The sequence below is a fragment of the Ursus arctos genome, unplaced genomic scaffold, assembly GCF_023065955.2.
Source record: "Ursus arctos isolate Adak ecotype North America unplaced genomic scaffold, UrsArc2.0 scaffold_12, whole genome shotgun sequence".
In the NCBI taxonomy this organism is placed as follows: Eukaryota; Metazoa; Chordata; class Mammalia; order Carnivora; family Ursidae; genus Ursus; species Ursus arctos.
Window position 1 is genome coordinate 1,207,244 of NW_026622786.1, and position 6,746 is coordinate 1,213,989.

At 39.6% G+C, this 6,746-nt stretch overlaps 1 long non-coding RNA gene across 2 annotated transcripts in view; it reads right to left on the minus strand.

The window, feature by feature from the left end:
• Nucleotides 1-2,310: 2,310 nt before the first annotated feature.
• LOC113246190 (uncharacterized) overlaps nucleotides 2,311-6,746 on the minus strand; it is an 85,442-nt gene continuing 81,006 nt past the window's right edge. The window contains exon 4 of one of the 2 annotated variants that reach the window (XR_006408317.3): nucleotides 2,311-2,947. This is a non-coding gene — a long non-coding RNA (uncharacterized LOC113246190). Of the gene's footprint in view, nucleotides 2,952-6,746 lie in introns of both variants that reach the window. The other variant, XR_008958719.1, reaches the window with a different exon arrangement.

Genomic DNA, 6,746 nt, shown 5'->3' on the forward strand with positions numbered 1-6,746 from the left:
AACATGCAGCCGAGGATCCTTTATCCAGAAAGGCTGTCATTCATTTAAAATAAATGATTTTTAGAGTACATTTTATTTTTAAAAGGTCAGTCAGACAATATTTCAATTCAGACACAATTTTGAGTTACTAAGGATTATCTTTCTTAACTAATTTTATTTTTTTTAGTTTAATAATATTTTTATTATGTTAGTCACCCCTAGTTTTTGATGTAAAATTCCATGATTCATTACTTCCATATAACACCCAGTGCACCGTGCAATACATACCCTCCTTAATACCCATCACCAGCCTATCCAATTACCCCACCCCCCTCCCCTCTGAAGCGCTCAGTTTGTTTCACAGAGTCCATACTTTCTCATGCTTCATTCCCCATTGTGTTTACCTCACTCCTTTCTTCTTCCCTATCTTCTCCTACCGATCTTCCTACTTCTTATGTTCCATAGATGAGTGAAACCATATGAAAATTGTATTTCTCTGCTTGACTTATTTCACTTAGCATTATCTCCTCCAGTCCCGTTCAAGTTGCAGCAAATGTTGAGAAATCGTTCTTTTTGATGGCTGAGTAATATTCCATTGTATATATGGACCACATCTTCTTTGTCCAGTCATCTGTTGAAGGGCATCTTGGCTCCTTCCACAATTTAGCTATTGTGGACAATGCTACTATGAACATTGGGGTGCATATGGCCCTTCTCTTCACTATGTCTGTATCTTTGGGGTAAATACCCAGTAGTGCAATGGCTGGATCATAGGGTAGCTCTGTTGTTAACTTTTTAAGGGACCTCCACACTGTTTTCCAAAGGGGCTGCACCAACTTGCATTCCCACCAACAATGTAAGAGGGATCCCCTTTCTCCACATCCTCTCCAACAATTGTTGTTTCCTGCCTTGTCTATTTTTGCCATTCTAACTGGCATAAGGTAGTATCTTAGTGTGGTTTTGATTTTAATTTCCCTGATTGCTAATGATTTTGAACATTTTTTCATGTGTCTGTTAGCCATTTGTATGTCTTCATTGGAAAAGTGTCTGTTCATATCTTCTGCCCATTTTTTGATTTGATTATTTGTTTCTTGTATATTGAGTTTGAGAAGTTCTTTGTAGATCTTGGAGACTAATCTTTTATCTGTAGTGTCATTTGCAAATACCTTTTCCCATTCCGTGGGCTGCCTCTTAGTTTTTTTTGACTGTTTCCTTGGCTGTGCAGAAGCTTTTTATCTTGATGAAGTCCCACAAGTTCATTTTATCTTTTGTTTCTCTTGCCTTTGGAGATGTGTCATGAAAATGTTGCTTTGGCCGATGTTGTAGAGGTTGCTGCCTATGTTCTCCTCTAGGATTTTGATGGATTCCTGTCTCACATCGAGGTCTTTCATCCATTGGGAGTTTATCTTTGTGTGTGGTGTGAGATAGTGGTCAAGTTTCATTCTTTTGCATGTAGCTGTCCAATTTTCCCAGCACCATTTATTGAAGAGACTGTCTTTTTTCCACCGGATGTTTTTTCCTGCTTTGTCAAAGATTACTTGCCCAAAGAGCCGAGGGTCCATTTCTGGGTTCTCTATTCCGTTCCATTGGTCTATGTGTCTGTTTTTGTGCCAGTACCATGCTGTCTTTGTGATCACAGCTTCGTAGTACAGCTTGAAATCCGGCAACGTGATGCCCCCAGCTTTGTTTTTCCTTTTCAACAATTCCTTGGTGATTCCGGGCCTTTTGTGTTTCCACACAAATTGAAGGGCTGTTGGTTCCAGTTCTTTGAAAAATGTCATTGGTATTTTGATCAGGATGGCTTTGAAAGTGTAGATTTCTCTGGGTAGCATAGACATTTTAACTATATTAATTCTTCTGATCCATGAGCATGGAATATTTATCCATCTTTTTGTGTCTTCTCCAATGTCTTTCAAGAGTGATTTGTAGTTTCTAGAATATAGTCCTTTACGTCTCTGGTTAATTCTGAGATAACATATGATTTTTAGTGCTATTGTAAATGGAATGGATTCCCTAATTTCTCTTTCTTCGGTCTCATTATTCATGTATAGAAATGCAACTGATTTCTGAGCATTGATTTTGTATCCCGCCACATTACTGAATTGCTCTATAACTTCTAGTAGTTTGGGGGTGGATTCTTTTGGGTTTTCCATATAGAGTATCATGTCATCTGCGGAGAGAGACAGTTTGACTTCTTCTTTGCTGATTTGGATACCTTTTATCCCTTTTTGTTGTCTGATTGCTGTTGCAAGGACTTCTAGTACTATGTTGAATAATAATGACAAGAGTGGGCATTTTATTTTTTTTAAATAATTTTTTATTATGTTATGTTATTCACCATACAGTATATCCTTAGTTTTTGATGTAGTGTTCCATGATTCATTATTTGCATATAACACCAAGTGCACCATGCAATATGTGCCCTCCTTAATACCCATCACTGGCCTACCCCAATCCTCCACCCCTCTCCCCTCTGAAGCCCTCAGTTTGTTTCCCAGAGTCCGTAGTATCTCATGGTTCATTGCCCCTTCTGTTTATCCCCCTTCCTTCTTCCCTTCCTTCTCCTACCGATCTTCCTGCTATTTCTTGTGTTCCATAAATGAGTGAAACCATATGATAATTGTCTTTCTCTGCTTGACTTATTTCACTTAGCATTATCTCCTCCCATTTTTTGATTTGTTTATTTGTTTCTTGTGTATTGAGTTTTAGAAGTTCTTTGTAGATCTTGGATCTATAGTCTTTTATGTGTAGTGTCATTTGCAAATATCTTCTCCCATTCCATGGGCTGCCTCTTAGTTTTTTTGATGGTTTCCTTGGCTGTGCAGAAGTTTTTTATCTTGACGAAGTCCCACAAGTTCATTTTTTGTTTTGTTTCTCTTGCCTATGGAGATGTGTCATGAAAAATGTTGCTGTGGCCGATGTCAAAGAGGTTACAGCCTATGTTCTCCTCTATGATTTTGATGGATTCCTGTCTCACATAGAGGTAAATAAATAAATAAATAAATAAATAAATAATTTAAAAAATAAAAAAAATAAAAAAATAAAAATGACTTGCTTATATCTAGTAAAAGCTCTTTCTCGTGTTAATTCCCCCCACCCCAGTATCCCTTCCCTCCTCCTCTCCATCTCTCCATCTGTCTCTCCATCTGTCTGTCTGTCTGACTCGGTCTCTCTCTGTCTCTCTCTCTCTCTCGCACACACACACACACACACACACACACACACACACACACACATAGAAACAAATACACACACAACACAGAAGAAGCTAAAGAAAGCAAACTCTGAGGTCACTGAAGGCAACTTGAAATTTTTCCCTGGATCAACCTTTCTTTCATTCATCACTGTCCTAGCAAATATAAGCTGCAAGTAGTGGTGTTATTGCCAGATTCTGCTCCATAGTGTATGGGTAAGCAGGAACACAGGAAAAACCATGCCAAGGAATCCAAGAGGATATCAACATGGAAAAGTTCCAACCCCAAAACAGAACCTCCCAGGAGATGACTACAGCTCCTGTAGGAAATCATCTAACCACAACTTCCAACTCCCCTTCACTCCCACAGACTGTCACCCATCTCAAAGGGCTGTTCCCTTGAATCGTGACAATCTGACCCACATCAGCAACCCAGAGGCCATATGGCAACATAATGCCCTTTGAACCCATTGGACAGGAAAAGGGAGGGACAACCGATTGAATGACTGTCATTGAAATCCTGTAATTTGTGATTTGTCAATAACTCCTGACTTTGGGGGAGTTTTTCTGCATCCCTTAACACATTCTGGCAGCCACGACATGTAACTGGGGACACCTAAAATGCCTCTGAAACCATTTAATTGTCTGGTAACAATGAAACAAATAATAAATTCTCTGTGAAGATAGAGAAGATTCCCCACATCTCATAGTTCACTGTTCCATGGTCAGTAATTTTAAATGCTTAGGGGGAAAAAATTCTTTGGGATTCCAAAGGTAAAAAGCTAATATGCAAGAGGGATCAGCTATGTTGGAAGAAAGCAGGGTATGGAAAGTCAAGTGCTATCTTCCTGTTCACACTATAAAGTGGAATTGATAATCCTGTTATCCCTGCAGTTATTAAACTGCACTGATCAAATAGTCATCTGAATCAAGTCAGGCAAAGAAACTTACTTGAATAATAGAATCATAGCTCTCAGACTGAAAGAGGAATTTATCAGACATTCACCCAATGTTCTTCTATTTAACTCCCCTCCAAAATATCCCTAGTCTCATGTTCATCCCCTGTAACTGATGTAACCTGATCCAATGCAAAGAGGATTTACAGTGAAAAGTCCTGAGTTGGAGGCCTGGGTCCTGACTCTGATTTATCAGCCATGCAACTTTGGACCTTGTGGTCATCAACTACAGTATGAGGAGGCTAGAATACTTGACTGCCTACTTCTCAGGCAATTCAAAATTCTCTAGGCAGTGATAGGGAACTCACTCTCTCCAAAGATAATTCTCCTCATGTTTGAATAATTCTATTAAACAGTTCTTCCCTATACAGAGCCAAAATATGTGTCTCTACAGTTTCTATCCATTTATCTGACTTTTATATACAACCCACGTATAATCCTAATTCTATGTAAGAGCCACTCATATAATCGAAGACAGACACTCATCTCCCAACCATCTGCTTTTCACTCAGTTCCCTTTACCACCCACCTGGCCGATCATCCCAGTTACTCTCCTCAGAACATATAACAAGTTGTCCACATCCCTACTGAAAAGTGGTCATCAGAACTGAACAAAAAGCTACAGAAACAATCTGGCAAATGCCGAGTAAAGACCACCACCACTTATTCTGTTCCAGCTAATGTGCATCTTTTACTGCAGCCTAAAACAGCATTACCTTTCTGGTTACAACATCACACTGCCTATGCCACAGTACCCCCTGCTCTTACTTATGTCTTCTATCCCATCCTTGAGAAGGATTTTACTTTTATTTCAGTAGGATTCACTTCAATTAGATCTGAGCTGTGGTGTGCCATGCTAAAATTTTCTTGGAGCCTCAGTCTACCCTAAAATTGTTTGCCAGCTGTCCAAATTTTCATCTAAGCAATTGATGAAAATATAATGATCATAATCATGGTCAAGAAAACAGTCCTGGAGCAGACCACTAGACTACCCTACCCTCCATATTGATATGAATCTGCAAGATTTGGATCTCTGCCATTAAAACCTCAGAACCCAGCTTGCCCCATCCCTGTCACTCTCTGGACTCCACCTTTCTAAGATCACACACATGCCACAGCCAAATCTTTCTGCTGCCCCTGCAATGGTCTCCACAAGCAAGTTTCCCCAGGACTTGGGCACTTTCAGAGAAATTGTTGTTTAAAACACTAAAAAGATAAATAAACCTAACAAAAAAGAAAAGTTCACACCCAGAGCTGCATGAGGTAGTGGAAACAATGTGGGAGTTGGAGTCAGAATGACCTGGGATTGAATGAGCAGATGGTTTTGTAACTTACTCACTGGGTAACCTCAGGCACACCACTATCAGTTCCCTCATCTCAAAAATAGGGATAAGAATAATGACCTCACAAGGTTGTTCTGAGGGTTAGATTGGTCACCCCCTTGCATTTCTTATTTTATCATGCCCCAGAAACTCTTAGAGGACACAAAAGATGATTAAAACCTACTCAACACTAGGGTGAGAAGAAACACAAAATGGGGTGGGGGGTGCAGACACATAAGTAAATAATTACAATAAAATATCACCAATGCCATGAGAAAGATAAATACAGAGAAAGTGGGAAACTGTGGTCTATCTGGAAATGTCAGGTAAGGCTTTATTAAGAAAGGAATGATCCCAGAGGGTCTTAAAGGATGAGGAGAAGATAAGATTAAGGGATTCTTCAGGTAGTAAGGATAGCAGTAGAGATTTTAAACAGTGGGAGACCATTAAAGGATCATCCAAGAAATGTTGATCAGTACAGAATGACTTTCTCATAGAATACAAACAGTAAGGCAGGCAGCTAGAAAGGTACAGATTCATGCCTATTGTGAAGGGGCCTCTAGATTAAGTAGAAAATTTTTGGAATTCTACATGTAAGCAGGAATGAATGACATGATAAGATTAGAAGATGAATCAGGCAGCCTATAGCAGAGGGGTTAGATACAACACCTTTTACAAATACCTAACTGAAAGATGATGAGGTCCAGAATTGCAGCTCTAGAAACAAAGAACAGACCTACAGTGCAGACTGAAGGATAGAGAGAACTGGCAGGATGGGGCATGCACATGAGGGGTAAAAGAGAGTGAGAAGTAAAAAGTGACTTGGTATAGCTTGAGACACTCAGTGGATGGAGATGTCATTAACCAATATGTGGACTTCTGGAAGATAGCACACTTTGGTATAGGCCATGATAATGAGCTCAGAGGTGTTTGGGGGGGAAGGGGGTGTTTGTTTTGTTTCAGAGGTAGGGTTTAGTGATTCATCAGTTGCATATAACACCCAGTACTCATTACACCAAGTGCCCTCCTTAATGCCCATTACCCAGTTACCCCATCCCCCCCAGTCACCTCAGTTTTGAATAGTATGGGCAGAGGTAACTAGGGGACATCTAAATGGAGATGTAGTCTGTTCCGCATAAAAGTCTGGAAATCAGGAGAGAGACCACAGATAGGAGTCTCCTGTATATTTATAAGAATAAATTAGAAAACTCACAATTTAATCTACAAGAGGAGTAGGTAAAACATATCCTTGATACCCCAAGGTAATAACCTTGAAAACAATGTAAAATTAGACTA